Below are 18,745 nucleotides of genomic sequence, written 5' to 3' on the forward strand. Positions count from 1 at the left end.
TAAGCATTTTCAGTGGTGATCTTCACTGTAGATGCAGTAAGACACTTAGACGATTTAATATATCTATATTAGTATTCTAGCTTTTTGATGTTCATGTCTTGATTCAATGGGTTTTCTCTTGTTTCACACACGAGTGACAATAAAGGGTGTCCACATGGGGGAGGCATCCCGGATGCTCAAAACGCTGAGGATAGTGCAAGGTTATCTATGAGAGCAGGCAGACGCATCAATATCCTCTTTCCTCTTTCTTCCTGTAAGGGGTCACGCAAACAAAAAGGCAGTGCTTGTGCCCCAGACTGTTTTATTGTCCTCTTGGGTTGGGGTGTCAGACAGGATGTGGTTTTTTTATTTATTTTTTTTACTTTTTTGCTAACTCAGAGAAGTTGCAGAGGCAGGATTTTAACACCCAGCACTCTACCTTTGTCAAATTTATTTAAAATCGTCATGTGCTCGAGTTGGACTGGTTTGTAGAACAACATTTTTTTTCAGCCAGGCTGGAAAATTATTTGCAAGTCCAGAGTGGAAGTGATGAGATTTTCTCTAAAGGAATAATTGACAACATCAAGGTATGGGATTTAGATAGCATATCGCTGAGAGTTTACAAAAGTATCCAGTCAATTCTTGAAGAAATAAACAATTTTGTTTGGTACAGTCTGGTATCGCTTCTCTCTGTCCTCTCAAACGTTCTTCAGCAGGCATTCTATAATCAACCAGCTCCACAATCTCAGTCTGACTACAATCTGTCTATATATTTTATATATAGACAGATTGTAGTATAATATATACTAATATATATGTAGTAGTATATATATAATATAAAATATATATATTATATATTTTAGCCTGGCCCAAAAGATCTAAATGGCAATATGTACAGTAAGTGCACACTGATGGCAGGCCAGATTCATGGCAGGTCAGATAAACCTGTTTTGTTTTGCATGAAAGTTCCAGTGATTTTTGTAGATAGATAGATATATTCAGGATTGTAGTGAATCGTGAGTCACAAGTACGTTAAGCTCTTTTAACAAGCGAAAACACAACGTGACGAGCAAACTTGAAAACTTAGTGATCACTGAATGCCATGAAAACAGGCACAAGCATAGAGCAGCAATAACCAGTAAGACATAAACATTAAAGAGCAAAGGAGAGACGGGATAATGGAGTACACCTAAATGTACAGAGAGTGATAACAGAGAAGTAAAGAACGTTACCAATGGGCATTGCCGACAAGAAGAACATAAACACAAAGCACATGGTGTCATGCTGACAGAAGTAAACAAATACATGGCACTGTGAATGGGAGTGGTTCACTAGCTCTATTTTACAGGGCCAGAAAAAAAGAGACCCATAACCACCAGGCAGTTATTTCCCAATGCTCTATAACAACAGGTTGACATACATCTGTCTGTCTAAAACAACTTTATTAAAGAGAATACCTAAACAATCTTTTACATTCTAAAATGTTACAATATGCTTTGACCTACAAAGATAATTATAACAGATCTGATTCTTGAGAAGAGAGGGCTATTCCTGGCCAGAGTGGAAGGCATTGAATATACCAATGGAAATTAAATTTGGTGGAGTTATGATGATTTTCTTTTAGGGAAAATCCTGGTGTCACTAGCTGTCACTCCGGAGTGTCTGTTCCTTGTGTCTGTGTTGTTCCCTGCTCCTTGGTCCCGCCCAGCTTGTCTGTTGCCCTGGTTTCCCTCTGTCTGCCACGCCTGTGTCATTATCGTCCTCAGCTGTGTCTTGTTAGTTCCATGTTCTTATAGTCCCTGTGTTTCCCCAGTCTGGTATTTCGCACCTACAGCGAGTTCAGAACGCGGCTGCAAGGGTTCTGACCCACAGGAGAAAGAGAGATCATATTACACCTGCACTCCACTCACTGCACTGGTTACCTGTCAGCTTTAGAATAGATTTTAAGGTTCTAGTTATGGTTTTTAAATGTCTTCATGGTCTTGCCCCTCTTTACCTCAGTGAAATGATGGTTAGATATGTTCCAGTCAGGTCTCTCAGGTCTTCAAACAGTAATTTTGAATTTTGAATCTTCAAACTGGTGATTCCTAAAAGCCGATTAAAGATTGGCGAGGGTGCTTTTAGCCACTATGGCCCAAAGCTCTGGAATTCTCTTCCTGAAGAGCTCAGAGGCATTTCATCCCTGCATAGTTTTAAGAACAGTCTCAAAACATTCCTGTTATCTATGTATTTGTAGGAAACTGAATTGTGTAAGCTCTTTTCTGCTACTTGAAGGTAAAAAAAATCATTATCATAAATTTCAGATTCAAACTCATTACTCATAATTTCATAATTAATTTCACCCACATTTAGCCATGTAGTGCTCAAAGATGCTCCTCCACACTGATGCCATCTCATATTATACTTGAACATTGATAAGAGGTATTGCACTTAAAGAATTTATGAACGGGGAGAGTTGACAAATAAAGAGATAAACTCATAAATTTGACTTTCAATATCAGAATTGTGATCATAATTAAAACTTATCAAAGTTATTTATTTACAACTTTTTACCATAATTATGATTGAATATAAAAAACATGACATACATGTGTTATTTAGTTTTAGCCAGGTGAAAGATAAGGGCTTTATGCAGGGTTTTGTAAAAATTTTACCTAAATTGAAAATTTCCCAGACTGCTTATAAATTTATCTCTTGGGATAATACGAAGTTTTACATATCCGAACATCGGCAATATTCTCACCTTTAATACTTAATACTTATTTTCCACCATTATTTGCAAATAAATTCTTTAAAAGTCAGACAAAATGATTTTCTCAATTTTTTTTTCACATTTTGTCTCTCATAGTTGAGGTCTACCTATGATGTCAATTACCGACCTCTCTCATCTTTTTAAGTGGGAGAACTTGCACAATTGGTGACTGACTAAATACTTATTTTCCCCACTGTATATATATATATATATAATGTAATGGTATGTAATTGTTTATTGTTGAATGTATATTATTGTCATGTTTATTGATGAAATTCCTGCTAAATGGGCTGGCACCACCTGCAGGTCGGTCGGGTATTGCAGCTCGATATAAATACGGGAAGCGGGGCAGCCCAGCAGTAGAATGCTCTGCACACTGCCGTGGTAAGTACAGCTCCACAGGCTGGGCCCAGTAAACGTAAAATAAACGTTGTGAGTGGTACTGTAGCATTGTAATATGCACTTTTATACATGCTGTTTTAAATTACATGCATCAAAAGTCAACTGCCCTCTGCACAACACATTTAGATTTACCAACACGAAGCTAGCCTATGCTAACGTTAGCCTATCCTTTTAGCCTGTATTGCCGACCGAGCCAGACCAACGCTGTACTGTCGCTACGCTCATTTGCAGGCAATAAATCCTCATCCTCATTGAGCAGGGCGGTCGAACACCCAACGAAGAGGTCACATTGGTGCCGTGAACCCGTCTTTGATGATCACATGCTGAACCGGGACCGCCATATTTCCGTGTGGAACCAGATGCACAGTGTAGATGGACTAATACAATCACTGGTAGTACGAATATTGAGTCAGCATTATAATTTATCAAGTTTGATTTTTTTTTTCTTCACATTGCACATTATTGTGAGTTTTACTGTTGATTGTAGTGTTGTGATGAATTTTACACATGAAAAAATGCACACACCCATAGTCACGAGTGTGGGAAGGGGCAGAGGTGTTTTGGGGATTCCTATGATGTTACAGTTTGACAGTCCAGTTCAGGGGAATGGTGCACGTATTTTGGAAAATAGTGATGTTCCAGTGGGAGTTCCTTTAGCTAGTGAGAGCAGGATGACTCCGCAGCACTGTCCTAGCGTTGCACCTACACCTCAGAGATATAACACATCCACCCCCAACTCTGCCTCACAGTCCAATGATGTGCTTAGTGAAATGAATGATGTGATTAAACACATTGGCCGGGAAATAGCAAGCAGCATCATTACTCACCTTAGTCCACCACAAACTGTCACTACTGGTGCTCCGGATGGACAAAGCACGCCAAATGTCACGCATATGCAGAGTTTAGATAGATCACACAAACAGATCGTGTCCCACAGGAAGGTTAGAGACCCACCTGACTTCAGAGGGGATAGCTCAGACTCTGTTACAGTGCGTGAGTGGGAAGACCTTATGAGGAACTACATTAGAAAAGGGGACATTGCAACAGAGCAACAAGCTGAAGAGATGCTCATTCGTCTCAGAGGCAGAGCAAAGGACATCGTCAGGTTTTGGGCAAGAAATAGTGGGATTGATATTGTAAAGAATCCTGAGGCCATATATAGTCTTTTACGCAAGCACTTTGACACTGCCCCGTGCTCTCCTCTGCCGCTAGCGGACTTTTATTCTACATTACCCAAAGCTGATGAAGGTGCATATGATTATTGGCTTAGGCTCAACCAGGATGCGGACCTTGCTGTCAACCGATTGAAAGAACAGGGCAAATCATTTGACTGCCCGAGTGCTGAGGTGACACGCATGTTCATCAGACACTGTCCTTCCAAAGAGCTTGCCTTAACATTCAGGTCAAAGACAATCGATAAATGGTCTGCCGTAGAGGTTCAAGATGTTTTAGATGAGTACCAGTCTGAGACGTGTTTGAAAAGTAATCCTACCATTGCAGTCCCCACTGTGATGTCTGTTAACAGAGCAGAAATGTCTCAAGGGCTATTGTCATCGCCAGTGGAGCCCCAGCTTCCACCACCCAAGAGTGAATCCTCAGCTCTTGAACGTGTTCTTGGCATGTTGGAGAGAATTTTGTTAGAAAAGTCATCTTCAGTGCAGACAAATTCAAACAGCAAGAGGACATCGAAACATCCCAGAATCGATGGTTTGAATAACATGCCATGTACAGTGTGTGGCGATGCTGCACACTCTGGCTTTACTCACTGTCGTAACCATAGGTTGTGCTTTCAGTGTTACTCACCTGATCATTCCAGGAACCGCTGCCCAGAAAAGAGGGATCAACTTACCTCTCAAGTGTCGGAAAACTAGTGGATCTGCATCAAAGGGAGGACTGTGCGGATCCTACTAGTGACCCTCCCTCCCGACGCTTCAGATGATTTTCAGTCAGTGTATAGTTCCCTTAGTTCAGCTGTGCCCTCACATAAGACAGTCATATTTCAAAGTTTGCACAAGATTTCAAAATCAGACAGTTTGTTTTATACGACAGTTACTGCAACAGGGGGTGTCAGTTTAAGAGCGATGATCGACAGTGGCTCCATGGCGTGCACATTGAGTGAGTCTGCGGAGTCTCGTCTTCTGCAGCACGATCCTGCTATGAAGAAGCACCCTGCTGATGACATCATCATAATCGGCTGTGGTGGACAACGTGTCACCCCAAAGGCTTTGTATAATGTGACGCTGACTGTTTATGATTGCAAGATGCTCATCCCAGTCCTGGTAGTCCCTGGTCAAACTGATGACATGATACTGGGCACCAATGCCATCAAGACACTCATACAGTTGATGCGCAAGACAGAGGGATACTGACGTGTGATGTCAGGGGCCAGTGGTGTTGGAGATGATGATGATTTTCATCGATTCCTTTCTCTCATTTCTAACACAGAAAGATGGAAGGGGGAGTGTGTGCCTGACAAGATTGGTACATTGAGGTTAAAACAGTGCATCTCCTTACAACCACAATGTGAGCACCTCGTTTGGGGCAAACTTCCTGATTCAACACCTATATCAGTAGGCAGCACTGTGATTGTTGAGCCAACCCAATCAAAGAGTAGGCCAAAATCTGTCCTGGTTGGAAGGGTCATCACACCCATGTGGGGAGATCGATGGCTGCCTATGAAGCTTGTCAATCCCACAAGTGAGGTTGTGACACTTAAAAGACATGCAGATGTATTCTCTTGTATTGCTGTGGAGGATCTATCTCAACCTGTTAGCATTCAAGCTCACTCTCAGCATCTCCTTGACACTCCATCACTGAGATCCAGTGAAGAAGTGAAAGCTGTCCTGGACAAGCTCGTTCTGCAAGAATTAGACCTGGAAGCCTGTGAAGTGTCCGATCTTTGGCCTCAGGGTCTGTCGAACAGTCCAGCGACGTTCATGAGGATGATGATGGCCATTTTTGGGTCATAAGCTGCAAGTTTGGCCACCCACCTTTGCTCACAGGCATCCAACTTGGGTTTTGTTAGGATGTAGGTCAAGGGGTTGTTGTCTGACCATGCAGTGAAGTGCCTCCCTTGTAGCCAATGACTGAATTTCTCACAAATAGCCCATTTCAGAGCTAAGAATTCTAGCTTGTGAGCCAGATAATTCAACTGGGACCGAGACAGTGTTTTGCTAGCAAAAGCTACTGGTCTTACAACAGTATCACCTGGAGGAACTTGGGAAAGAACAGCTCCAATTCCATCGAAGGACGCATCAACAGCAAGAATGAAGGGCTCATTGAAATCCGGATGAGCTAAGGTGACACTGTGTGTGAGGTCATGCTTCAAGATATCAAAAGCATTCTGGCACTCTGAAGTCCAGTCATCCGCAGAAAGCTTTACATGGACAACAGGATTTCTTTTGTAAGGTCGTCTCGTTTTATGGGCTCTACCCTGATCTTTCTGTCCACAGAGCAGCTTGAACAGAGGTTTGGCTTTAGCTGAGCAATCCTCAATAAAATGCTGGTAATAAAGCACCATGCCTAAAAATTACCTAATTTTTTTCTGTGATGGTGTAACGCCATCATTTTCCATCAGATCAGATTTCTGAACACGACTAATAGCGTCCACCTTCCCAGGATCAGTCTGTACTCCCGCGTCACAAATGACATGGCCAAGAAATTTAACAGACCTCCTCAAAAAGTTGCATTTCTTTGGTGGTAACTTGAGGTTATGAGCCTTAAGGCGAGAAAAGATCATTTCCAACCGCTCTAACGCCATCTACTCTGTGGGGGCAAAAACCATGAGGTCGTCCAGATAACAAAGAACACTGGTGAAGTTCTCGTCACCAGGCTGAGCCTACCTGCATGGCTGTTTGGCTGGTGCCGCTGAGCCAGGTGACAATGCAACAACAAAAGAGGAGAGGGGGGCGGGTCGCTGCTCTGTGCTGTGTGACGCAGCGCTGCTCTTACAGACAGAGGAGACTTTGATGAATTCGCGTGCACAGCAGTCGGTGCGTGCGGGAGAGAAAAAAAGCTAGAGTATCGATCTTTTTACACAAGTATTGTTCAATATCAATACCAGCGTTGGTATCGATATTATCGATATTTGGATCGATCCGCCCACCTCTACTGGCCTGACTGAAAGCCATTTTTTATATCCGTTGGAGATATCATTCACTGAGGTGAGAAATTTACTTTTTATCCGGTTTCTCTAATTTGGTTATCAATGTGTAAAACAAATATACAAAGAAAGAAAGAGGATATCTGAGGATATAATGCCTGACGTTATATTTAATTCAAACCTAGCTACGTTAAATAGCTAGCTTGATAGCTAAAACAACCGTTAGCGTTGAAAGGTAGAACGCAAGCCGTTCATTTGTTATGGCCGTTCATTTGTTAAGAAGAATAATCTGTAGGGAAAATATAGTGTTTAAAATGTCTATGTTTACACATTTTCGACGTAACCCACCTAGATTTAGTTAATTAATTTTCCTAGATCAGCTAAGACATAAGTGCAAATTTCGATGTTGCTAGGCTAGCTAACCTAAGATAGTGAGTTAACCTATCTCAGCAAACACTAGAACTAAGTGGTCACCTTGGTTAGCTAGCTAGCTAGTTAGGTTTAGAGAATGTTTGCTTAACGTTTTGGTAGAAAAGATAATTGTCCTGTGATAAACCTTTACAGTTAATAGTAAGTCGTGTCTTGAACAGAACAGGCATTAAATATACCAAATACAAATGACTGCATTTTGTTGTGATTTTGGGTTTTTGCTTAGCACTAGCATTAGCAACAATATATTTTGCTTACCATTAACATAATATAGTAATTAAATATAACTACTGCATTAGATGTGTTTAAGCTCTAAACCCTAAGAAGGGCCTTAGGAAATCATGATGTGTGAGGAGTTTCAAAGGGAAGATGACCTGGTCAACGGGAATTTGAGGACCGCAGTGTTAGACTGATAAAGGAGAAGTACAACATACCGGTGTATGACCGCATCCCTTTGGACAGATATTCTAATATGTTGAAACAAATGGAAAAATCATGTCTGCTTGAACAGCAAAATCATGTTTGCTCGAACAACAACACCATGTAAGGTATAGAAGAAGATCTAAGCGTTTGGGGGCGGAGAAATCATATATAAAGACGGCATGTACAAACACTTGTTGGGTCTCTCTGATGTAAATGTTAGGATGTGAGATCCCCAGAGATATCTCTGTTTTAATAAAGGCCTTTTTGGTATTGCTATAATTTTGGTATGGTTGTTCCTGTTATCTCCTTCCCATCAAACGAACGCGCTGGGCTAAAGTGGTAGGTAGAAGTTTAAAGCCCTCAACAATTTCTAAGGTAGAGCTGTGTAGTATTAATCCCAGTATGAGGGGAAAAACAAATGATCGTAGTCCTAACCTACCATAGAAAATCTTGTGTATAGCAGAAAAGAGTATTGTCTTATGGATAAACAGCTACTAATCATTCTTGTAATGGGTCCAAGTTAGATAGTGGTTTTCTCGTTTTGGTGCTCTGTAAAGTAACATGTGGTGGTTGTTTTTGCCTCAGTTTATTCTATCTGAATTTTAAATTTTGTTTTGTAGATGCCCTAAAACAAAATGCTTATCTTCAGAATTAACTAAAGAAGATGTTGAGAGAGCTGTCTCAAAGTGGTTTACCAATGCTCATGACCATGATGGAAACTGTGCACTGAGAGCGCAGAGAGACTTTCAAAAAAGGAACGCAGAACAGATGTAAGTAATCAATAGTGAGTTACATGTTTGTGATAATGTGGCTATGAAGGCATGTGAAAATCATTGTCATTTTTACTTTCCAAAACCCTGACAGCTCCTATATTGGAGTTTTTAAATGTTTTATGTACACCTAACTTGTAAACACATCACTTGGCCTTTGTAAAATCTCCCCCAAGAGGTGATTAAAGTGTTAGACATCAGTGTCTTTGGAAATTTTGAGTAACTGCAGCAGCTCTAATGAATTGTGTAGTATATTTGGAGTACTGGTCAGGATTTTATTATCCTGTGCAAACTAGAAGCTGGCAAGAGCCTTCATAGAGTTCTGTACAGTGTATTATGGTCAGGACCCAGGTGGTGCAGAAAATGCATGCCCATTAAACAGGCCTAGTGTGCTAATTCAATAGTACAAACAGGATTTTTATGCTTTACCATGTTTTAGATTCACAGAGAAGGATGTTTATCATTGCTAAAAGTGGTTTACATAATCTGCAGTGTTACTGTTGTGTGCTTTAATTAATACACTGTAAAAAAAAATCGTAAAAAAACGGTAAACGACTGGCAGCAGCGGCTGCCAAACAAAAACTTTAATTTTAAAGTAAAAAACCCTGATTTAAATTAAGTGGAAAAACAATAAATTTACAGAAAAATTAATTAAACATTCTGCAGAGAAATACCGTTATTGTCACGTTGTGGGGGGGCCCCCTACCGGTCGCCCCCGGTTACAGCGGCAGTGGTCCTGTTTTTGGTCACGTGATGTTCGTCCCTCAGGTGGGCGGGACCCGTGATCCGTCTCACCTGAGGGTTGTTTGTTCGTCTATTTATGTCTTGTCTTTGTACCAGTTGACTGCTGGTTATTATTTCCTTAATCTGGAACCATGCACGGGTTTTTGGTTTGCACACTTTCTATTAAACCATCCTATTTCCCTGAGACTTGGCGTGATCGCTTCCTTTTTAGTTGCTCACACCTGCCCGTCACAGTTATTTTACAGATTTTTCTTGGATTATTATGATTTAGCACTTTTAATAAAGTGACAGCATTAATATTTTTGCAGAGAAATACCGTTATTTTACAGATTTTTCCTGGATTATTATAATTTAGCACTTTTAATAAAGTGACAGCACTAATATTTTTGCAGAGAAATATCATTATTTTACAACTTTTCCCTGAATTATTACAATTAAGCACTTTCAATAAAGTGACAGTACTAAAAGTTTTGCAGAGAAATACCTTTATTTTACAACTTTTCCCTGAATTATTACAATTAAGCACTTTCAATAAAGTGACAGCACTAATAGTTTTGCAGAGAAATACCTTTATTTTACAACTTTTCCCTGAATTAGTACAATTAAGCACAAAAAGTTCTGCAGAGAAGTACCGTAATTTTACAGATTTTTCCTGTCCATATTCATCGTGACTTCCAGGACAAACTCAAATGTGGAATGCAAACTGCAAAGTTATTTTATACAAATGAAAAAGTATATTATACCAATGTTGAGCACCTCAATGTCCTCTATCATCACTTTTAATCATTTAAATCCCCAGGACTGTACTCAGTGTCTTTCTCCATCACCAATATCAGTAGCCTGAACACAACTACAAACACATAACACTGATGTGACATGAAAGATACACTCCTTCTCATTTACATGTAGGGCATTTAGCAGACGAAGTGCTTTGCCATCTGTTCACAGAATTCATTATAAATAGTACATAGATAGGTCAGAATTCAAGATACCCTCGAACCAGAATACTACTAAACTACAGAAATCAATGCAAATACCTAGAAGTACACAAAAACATAGGCTGATTATTGCTAAACTACAGAAATTAAAATGGATACCTACAAGAAATGCAAACTCACATAGGTACTATATCATACAACGGAAACAACTATGACAAGTGCTAGAGATTTAGTCTGTTCTACAGATGAGTCTTCAGTCATTTGAAGACTGCTAAGGACTCTGCAGTCTGGACAGTCAATGGAAGCTCATTCCACTATCTCGGCGCCAGGACAGGTCTTGAAGTTTGTTTTCCGTGAGACTTTAAGCATGGCATTTTAAGCCAAGCCGTACTTGAGGTTCAAAGTACTCAAGGTTTGGATGGGGCTTTGACCATGGCCATCATGTAGGGAGGGGTTGGTCCATTTTTGGCTTTGCAGGCAAGCATCGAGGTTTTAGATCTGATGTATGCAGCTACTGGAAGGCAGTAAAGAGAATGCAGCACTGGAGTGACATGTGAACTTGGGGAGATTGAAGACCAGTCGTGCTGCTGCATTCTGGATCAGTTGTAGAGGTCTAATGACCCATAGAGAAAGATCCATAAGTAAGCAGTTGCAGTAGCAGGGGTGATAGTGGGAAAAATTCCTGAGCCTGAACTTTTTCTGAGCGGGGGGGGGGGGGGGGGTGTTAGTGTACCGTATTTAGAATATTTTATAATTAATCTTTAAATTAATTAATAATAAATAAGTCAGGTAATCATTATAGTGAAATAAAAAACTAATTTCTATTAATATTCTGAGAAAATGCTGTAACCTAAAGATTTAGATTAGACACAATATGTTAAAAACAGGCATAATTAATTATTTATTCATTACTGTTAGTAAATTATAGGATACCAGACAACTCAAAGAAATTATGCAAATAAAGTTTAAAAGATTTACAAGTATTATGATTATAGTTAGTTTTTATATATAAAATTTTATAAATTTTATAAATATTTTGTGTTGGTTTATTAGGACATACATTTTGTGCTTTTGTTCATGTATTACACAGGCCTGATAGTTTTCAGGCGCCACGCCGGAATTCCGACGTCCGTGAGAAAAAAAAATTGAGGGGGGGAAAAATCCGTCAAATCATAATGATAAACCACACGCCTAGGCCATGATGAACCAGATCGTCTGACCACCTGTACCGGCTCAAAAAAAACACTCTTATATTTCTGATAAAAATTTAACTTAATCAGAATAAAGATAAAATACTGAAGTTATCTTGCATCTACCTCTGAAGCTCTTCCGATGTCTGAAATACAGGTGGTCCCCGGGTTACGACGTTGATCCGTCGTAAATCGATTTTCGGTGTAAATCGGAACATACGTACATGTATGTACGTAAATAACGTACTATACGCAGTTATCCTATCCTAAAGCTAGCCTTTTGGCAAATACCTTTATCCATAGCTGCGTTTAACTAATCCTGACGCCACGCACACCAAACACCAAGTTCCGTTTACGACGCAGAACCATTTAGGTCCAAACAAGGCTTCATACAGTAAATGGGAGATCGTAACTCGGGAACCTCATAAGGATCATATTTCGGCCTCAAAACAGATAACATGTGCGCGCGTGTGGTTTATCATTATGATTTGACGGATTTTTCCCCCCTCAATTTTTTTTTTCTCGCGGACATGTCGGTACGCCGGAATTCCGGTGTGGCGCCTGAAAACTATCAGGCCTGCAGTAGTCCAGCTTTGAGATGATGAGAGACTGTAAAAGCACCTGGGTAGCTTCCTGTGAAAGAAAGGGTTGTATTCTCCGTATGTTGCAGAGAAGAAATCTGCAGGATCTGGTCATTGGCCTCTCAGAAGTGAAAAGCTGAAGTCTGCCTGTTAAAAAGTTGCAGACAAAATCCAAAGTTAGCTGCTGTTAATTTTGTGCCAATAACATTACAAATATTATAGTTCTTATGAGCTGAAATATTTACCATGAGAGTCACTCACCTCAACATAATGGCCAGATTGATTTGTACTGTGAGCTAGGCTGTGATGCTCCTGCTCTGGGCTGTTGCGCTCCTGCTCTGGGCTGTGTTGCGCTCCTGCTCAATTCCCTAAGGGTTAAAATGCAATGGACAAAATCTTCACAATGATCCCAATAATGGTGTTTTAATTTTTTACACAAACCATACCTGGTCTCCTTCACCCTTTCTTTCTTCAGTGCAGATCTGCATTAGCTTAACTGAGAAGTGGTCCAGCAGCAACATGAATTTTAATTGCATAGGATTTTCTCCATTAATCTGGAAAGGTTTCGACAAAAAAATGCTGCAGTTTTAAGTCTATACATATTCATTACATATTGTAACGGTGTCGAGTCAGAAGGACCAGAATGAGTCATGACACCAATGTTAGCGAACTGTTATTTTATAAGCAACACGCTAAAAGCATAAACAAGTGCCAAATACACTGATTCTAAGGGGGAAAGGGAGGGGGAACACTAACACACATACAACACACATCCAGGGAAACAGGGAACTCACCGCGGGGCCTGCTGGGAGGCCTGTAAACTCCACCCCTCGACGCTGCCCATTGGCGGACGGTACAATATTCAGCCACGCAGAACGTGATGGAGGCGGATTTTTTAAACCCCATTAATGTCTGCCGCTCAAAATCCAGATCCAGAGTGCTAAAAATGTAGAAATTACGTCAACTACAACATGCGACATCAGTGGCATATGGAGAAAGCTGAACTGTTAAGCACATTGATTTGTACATCATTTAATGTAAATATTAATCGTTAGCGATAGAATAGTCGGCGACATTCCTAGCAAATTAGACTTAACGTTACCTCAGAAAAATGCTCAACCATTTCAAGGTTCACCTCACATTAAAACCAATTCAAAATGAGACCAAGACCGAATTTGAGTAACTAGCTGTTGCTAGATTTAGTTATGACCGAATTAAAGTATTTTAAAGCATTGGAAAATATTAGATATTAATATTTTATTGTTTTCATTTTTATCAAATGAAACATTCAAGTGAAATGTGTTTTTAAACTGGGTTAACTATCTAGTTAACTAGCTAACGTTGGCTTACATAAAGTAAGGACGTTTTCTTACCTGATGTCACCAATAATGCTTCACTTAAATTTTCTTCCTCTGTACCCCGTTTCCATCTTATTTTGTTGAATCATCCAATGATAATCCGCTCAAAATAATAATTTGGCAGGCAGATGTAAAATAATCCATGTAGCTAGCCACCACAGCTCGTAGGCTGACCGACCGTAATGTCCACCGTCACCACACTCGCTGAAATTTTCAAACATGACCTGAGAGGCGCGAACAGTTGTCATTGGCCAGTTTCCTGAATGACAGTCAGATTAACCAATTATGGTTAAAAGCAATACGTTGAGCTCAAATCACGTTTATGCCCCTAGCCTAGAGATAACATTTATATTTAAGTGGTTGTTCAACTTGTGTTTTTATTCCAGTGTGTAACGATAGGCTCACACATTTTTAAGTTTAAAAGCCTGTTCCATTACAATGTACGTCTACCAGTATATCAGTTCATCTGTCTCTCAGTGTGTTACAGGTTATTTCCTTGGTTATGTTCAAGTATAGACCCAGTGTTTAGAAATGTTTCTTTTAAAAGTCCAGCACCCAAACAAACTGCCATTTTCTATTGCCATTGACTGCACAAGAACTAAAATAAGAACAGATCTCAATAGAGATGGAACAATCAACCCAACCATCTAGCTACAGACCAGTATCATTAATGAATACAGACACAAAAATAATCAGCAAGGCGCTAGCCAACAGAGTAGAAACAGTAATTCATAATTTAATACATCCTGATCAAACGGGTTTTCTCAAAGGTCGACACTCATCCACAAATATGCGCAGATTAGTGAACATAATAGATTACACCTCACACCAAAACATACCAACAGCAATTATAACGCTAGATGCAGAAAAAGCCTTTGACAGAGTAAACTGGAAATTCTTATTTACCACACTGTATAAACTCGGATTTGGAGAATCATTCATTAACTGGATACAGATCTTATACACTGCACCTAAGGCTACAGTCAACACCAAGGGGGTAATATCACAACTTTCACATTACACCGGGGGACCAGACAAGGATGCTCACTCTCTCCTTATCTATTCTCTATCTTCTCACTCTCTCCTTATCTATTCTCTATCTTCATAGAACCACTAGCAGCAGCAATACGACAAAACACAGACATTAAAGGAATCCAAACACCTAACATGGAACATAAAATCAGTCTATATGCAGACAACATCTTACTATTTCTACAAAAACCACATATCTCAATAACAAAAACAATTCAAACAATTGAAACCTATTCAATAATATCAGAGTACTCAATTAACTGGTCAAAATCTGCAATTCTCCCAATAAATATAAATAAATGTGATAATGAACTGAAAACACTACCTATCCCAATATGTAGTAATTACATCACATATCTGGGTATAAAGATATCTCCCCAGCTGTCACAATTGTTCAAGCTTAACTACAATCCATTAACTAAAACAATGTGACGATCTTCACCGCTGGACTACACTTCCTCTTTCACTTGCTGGCAGAATTGCTACGATTAAAATGACAATATTACCAAAAATCAATTATTTATTTTCAATGATTCCCATTCAGCCCCCACTCACTTGGTTTCAGACTTTAAATACCACAATAACTGATTATTATTGGAAAAATAAACCAGCTAGAATCAAACTCACAACGTTACAGAACTCGAAATCATACACTGTAAAAAATTTCAAGTCTCACCAACTAAAAAAATCTTAGTGACCCGTTGCACCTAATTTTTTTAGTTGGTCTAATTTAAGCTCTGCAAATTGCAAATTTTAAGTTCTGCTGACAACTACAGAATTCAGTCTAATTAAAGAAAATAAGTTGAGCCAACAAAATGTTATATATTAACTAAATACACCTAGTGAGTCCAACAAAATGTTTTATGTTGTTCCAGCTACAATTGTTTAGTTCAGGTAATTATTCATTAGTATCCAAGTTGCCTGAACTATACATTTTATGCTTTATGAAGTAAATTCAAAGTATACAGAATATAATTAAGTAATTGTGCATTTTATTTGCATGTCAAAAAGTAAACATAAAATATTACCAAACAGGCATATGAGAGCTGCTTTATAAATGTAGTAAAAATTGAAATGTTGTCGAGTCAGGAGGACAAGAATGAGCCATGACACCAACGTTAGCTCAATGCTATTTTATTAGCAATATGCTAATGGCAAAAACACACTGGTTCTAAGGGAGGGGGGACACTAACACGCATACAACACACATCCAGGGAAACGGGAGAACTGACCGCGGAGCTGTATGTGGTTGGAAAAAGTATCTAAAAAAGTACTTAATTAGAAATCGATTGGGCTTCAGCAAATGCTTAATTACTACGCAGTTCTAGCTAGCTAGGTAGCTAACGTTAATCCGCATGCTAACAGTTTGCTGACGTGAGGTAAAGTTAAATTCCAAACGGACAGTTAACGCGTGACGGTTAATTAACCGTTAATCGGTAGCTTGTCCTTGCCAACCACAACAGTATTAACACTAACATTACTAAACTCATAGCAAAGTTAAACACTGAAAAACAACTTGTTGGCTTAGCTCTAGTTTTGATAACTATACGTTTGGAAAATATGTTGAAATACGACCTAGTTCAAATTCAAACTCAACAAACACCACCAAGTTAGTTGTGTTAGCTTAGTAAAGATCCACATTAACTTCACTCAGTGAACGTTTGAAGTCCTCTAGATAAACGGTGAAACGCTGGGTCTTCATTTTAGTTTTGGTGCAGAAGGCGCCAAGAAAATCTTCTCTCGAGCATGCGCATTAGTTTCACCACTACCACTATTGCTCGCCCAACACAGTTTTTTACTTTGGACTTGACATGTTGACTGAGAACCATAATGCTCATTCACTGAACACAAAATATTAAGTTGAATGGTAAAAATGCAGCAGCTGATGGCACAACTCGTTTTTTGTTTTTGGAGTAACTATTTTTATGTTTCATGCCCACATAAATTTTTATATTCACAGAACATAAGCAAACAAAGATTTTTTACAGTGTATGGCGGTCTAGAGGCACCAAATTTCCACCATTATTACCTTGCAAATCAATTACAATATATATATTAAAATGGATAAAACCTAATAGTACAGATAGATCATGGACTGATTTAGAACAAGCATTATGTAAAGATATACAAATATCCAATTTACCATTTATCAGCCAAACAATTAAACATCACCCATGTTTTTATAATACAACTGTGGCCACAACTCTGACAGCCTGGTGGAATTTTCACAAACTAACAAACTCAGCACTAACACCAACCATCCACTCACCCATCTGGAATAACCCGGACTTTACAATTAATAAAAAAACATTAAATTATCTATCATGGGCTAATAAGGGAATCACACACCTAAAACATCTGTATAACAATACCACACTGATGTCACTACCACAAATAATCCAGAATTACGGAATCGAAATAACTCAGTTCTTACAATATCACCAGTTAAGATCACTCATCAGTTCAAAAATCAATCCAACTACTCTAGCCCTCTCTACACCAATCTCAGAACTTCTTAACATTAATACAGCAAATAAAACATTATCCAAAATATATAAAATTATATCTCAATTAAATCTTAACATGAGCCTACCGTATAAGCAATGGGAAGAAGATTTATCATCAACTTTTAATACCAACTTTTGGATACAGATATGTAATAATAACTATAGCATTATCACAAATACTAATTTACAACTAATCCAGTATAAAGTTATCCACCGAGTACACTATACCACATACAAAATGTATAAAATGGGATTCACAAACTCACCAAACTGTACACACTGTAATCAGAACACTGTTGATAATTATATCCATGCTATGTGGCACTGCACTCCAGTTAACCTGTTTTGGAATGAAGTCACTACTCATCTATCTCAAGCACTAAATACCCAAATTCATCCAACACCTTCATTATGCCTACTAGGGGACATATCAACCATTAGCACAACACCACAAAACAATAGAACAATCCTAATGTCGCTAGTCATTGCCAAAAAAGTCATCCTCATGAATTGGAAAACAAAAAATAACATAAACATCAATCACTGGAAAAATCTTCTAATATATTATATCCCCCCAGATACACACTTAGAGCCTACCATAAATACAGATACAGACTTAATCTAGACACAACTAACTCAAATATTACATCACAACATAAGCAAATTCAACTGTAGCAAACAAATCACAAGTTCATGATTAAAGTACATTTCTATCTTTTTATAAGCAATATGGTATATTATATATTATTGTATTATATTATGTTATATTATAATATACTATATTGCACTATATTATACCATATACATATTATATATCTGTATAACCCCCTCTTCCTTTTGTTTCTGTCCCCCTTTACACCCCCCCTTTTCTTCTCCCTTTATACCCCCCTCCCCCCCATTTAAAATGTGCTAAATTTATATATGTTTTTATGATTGAATAAACAATAAAGTATCAATAGTCCTCCGAAGAGGGGGGGTGGTGGTGGGAAGAAAAAAAAAAAAAAAGAGATGGAACAATCAACAGAAATCTCCTACAGCCATTACTACAGTTACATACTTTAGATATGCCAATGTAAAAATCTAATGTCTGAACTGACATTAGCAGGCCTGATAGATTTCAGGCGCCACGCCGGAATTCCGGCGTACCGACATGTCCGCGAGAAAAAAAATTTGAGGGGGGGAAAAATCCGTCAAATCATAATGATAAACCACACGCGCGCGCATGCTATCTGTTTTGAGGCCGAAATATGATCCTTATGATCCTTACGAGGTTCCCAAGTTACGATTTTTCGTGGTTACTACACATCTCCCATTTACTGTATAAAGCCTCGTTTGGACCTAAGTGGTTCTGCGTCGTAAACGGAACTTGGTGTTTGGTGTGTGCGGCGTCAGGATTAGTTAAACGCAGCTATGGATAAAGGTATTGGCCAAAAGGCTAGCTTTAGGATAGGATAACTGCGTATAGTACGTTATTTACGTACAGTATGTACGTATGTTCCGATTTACACCGAAAATCGATTTACGACGGATCAACGTCG

General features: G+C 38.9%; 1 protein-coding gene across 3 annotated transcripts in view; it reads left to right on the top strand.

Moving 5' to 3' along the window:
- Positions 1-3,011: 3,011 nt before the first annotated feature.
- flt4 (fms related receptor tyrosine kinase 4) overlaps positions 3,012-18,745 on the top strand; it is a 120,584-nt gene continuing 104,850 nt past the window's right edge. The window contains exons 1-2 of one of the 3 annotated variants that reach the window (XM_077022740.1): positions 3,012-3,115; positions 3,365-8,857. The gene's annotated coding sequence lies outside the window, so the exon portion shown is untranslated. Of the gene's footprint in view, positions 3,116-3,333; positions 8,858-18,745 lie in introns of those variants that run through there. The other 2 variants (XM_077022741.1, XM_077022742.1) reach the window with 2 other exon arrangements.

The sequence above is a fragment of the Brachyhypopomus gauderio genome, chromosome 11 (assembly GCF_052324685.1).
Source record: "Brachyhypopomus gauderio isolate BG-103 chromosome 11, BGAUD_0.2, whole genome shotgun sequence".
NCBI lineage: Eukaryota > Metazoa > Chordata > Actinopteri > Gymnotiformes > Hypopomidae > Brachyhypopomus > Brachyhypopomus gauderio.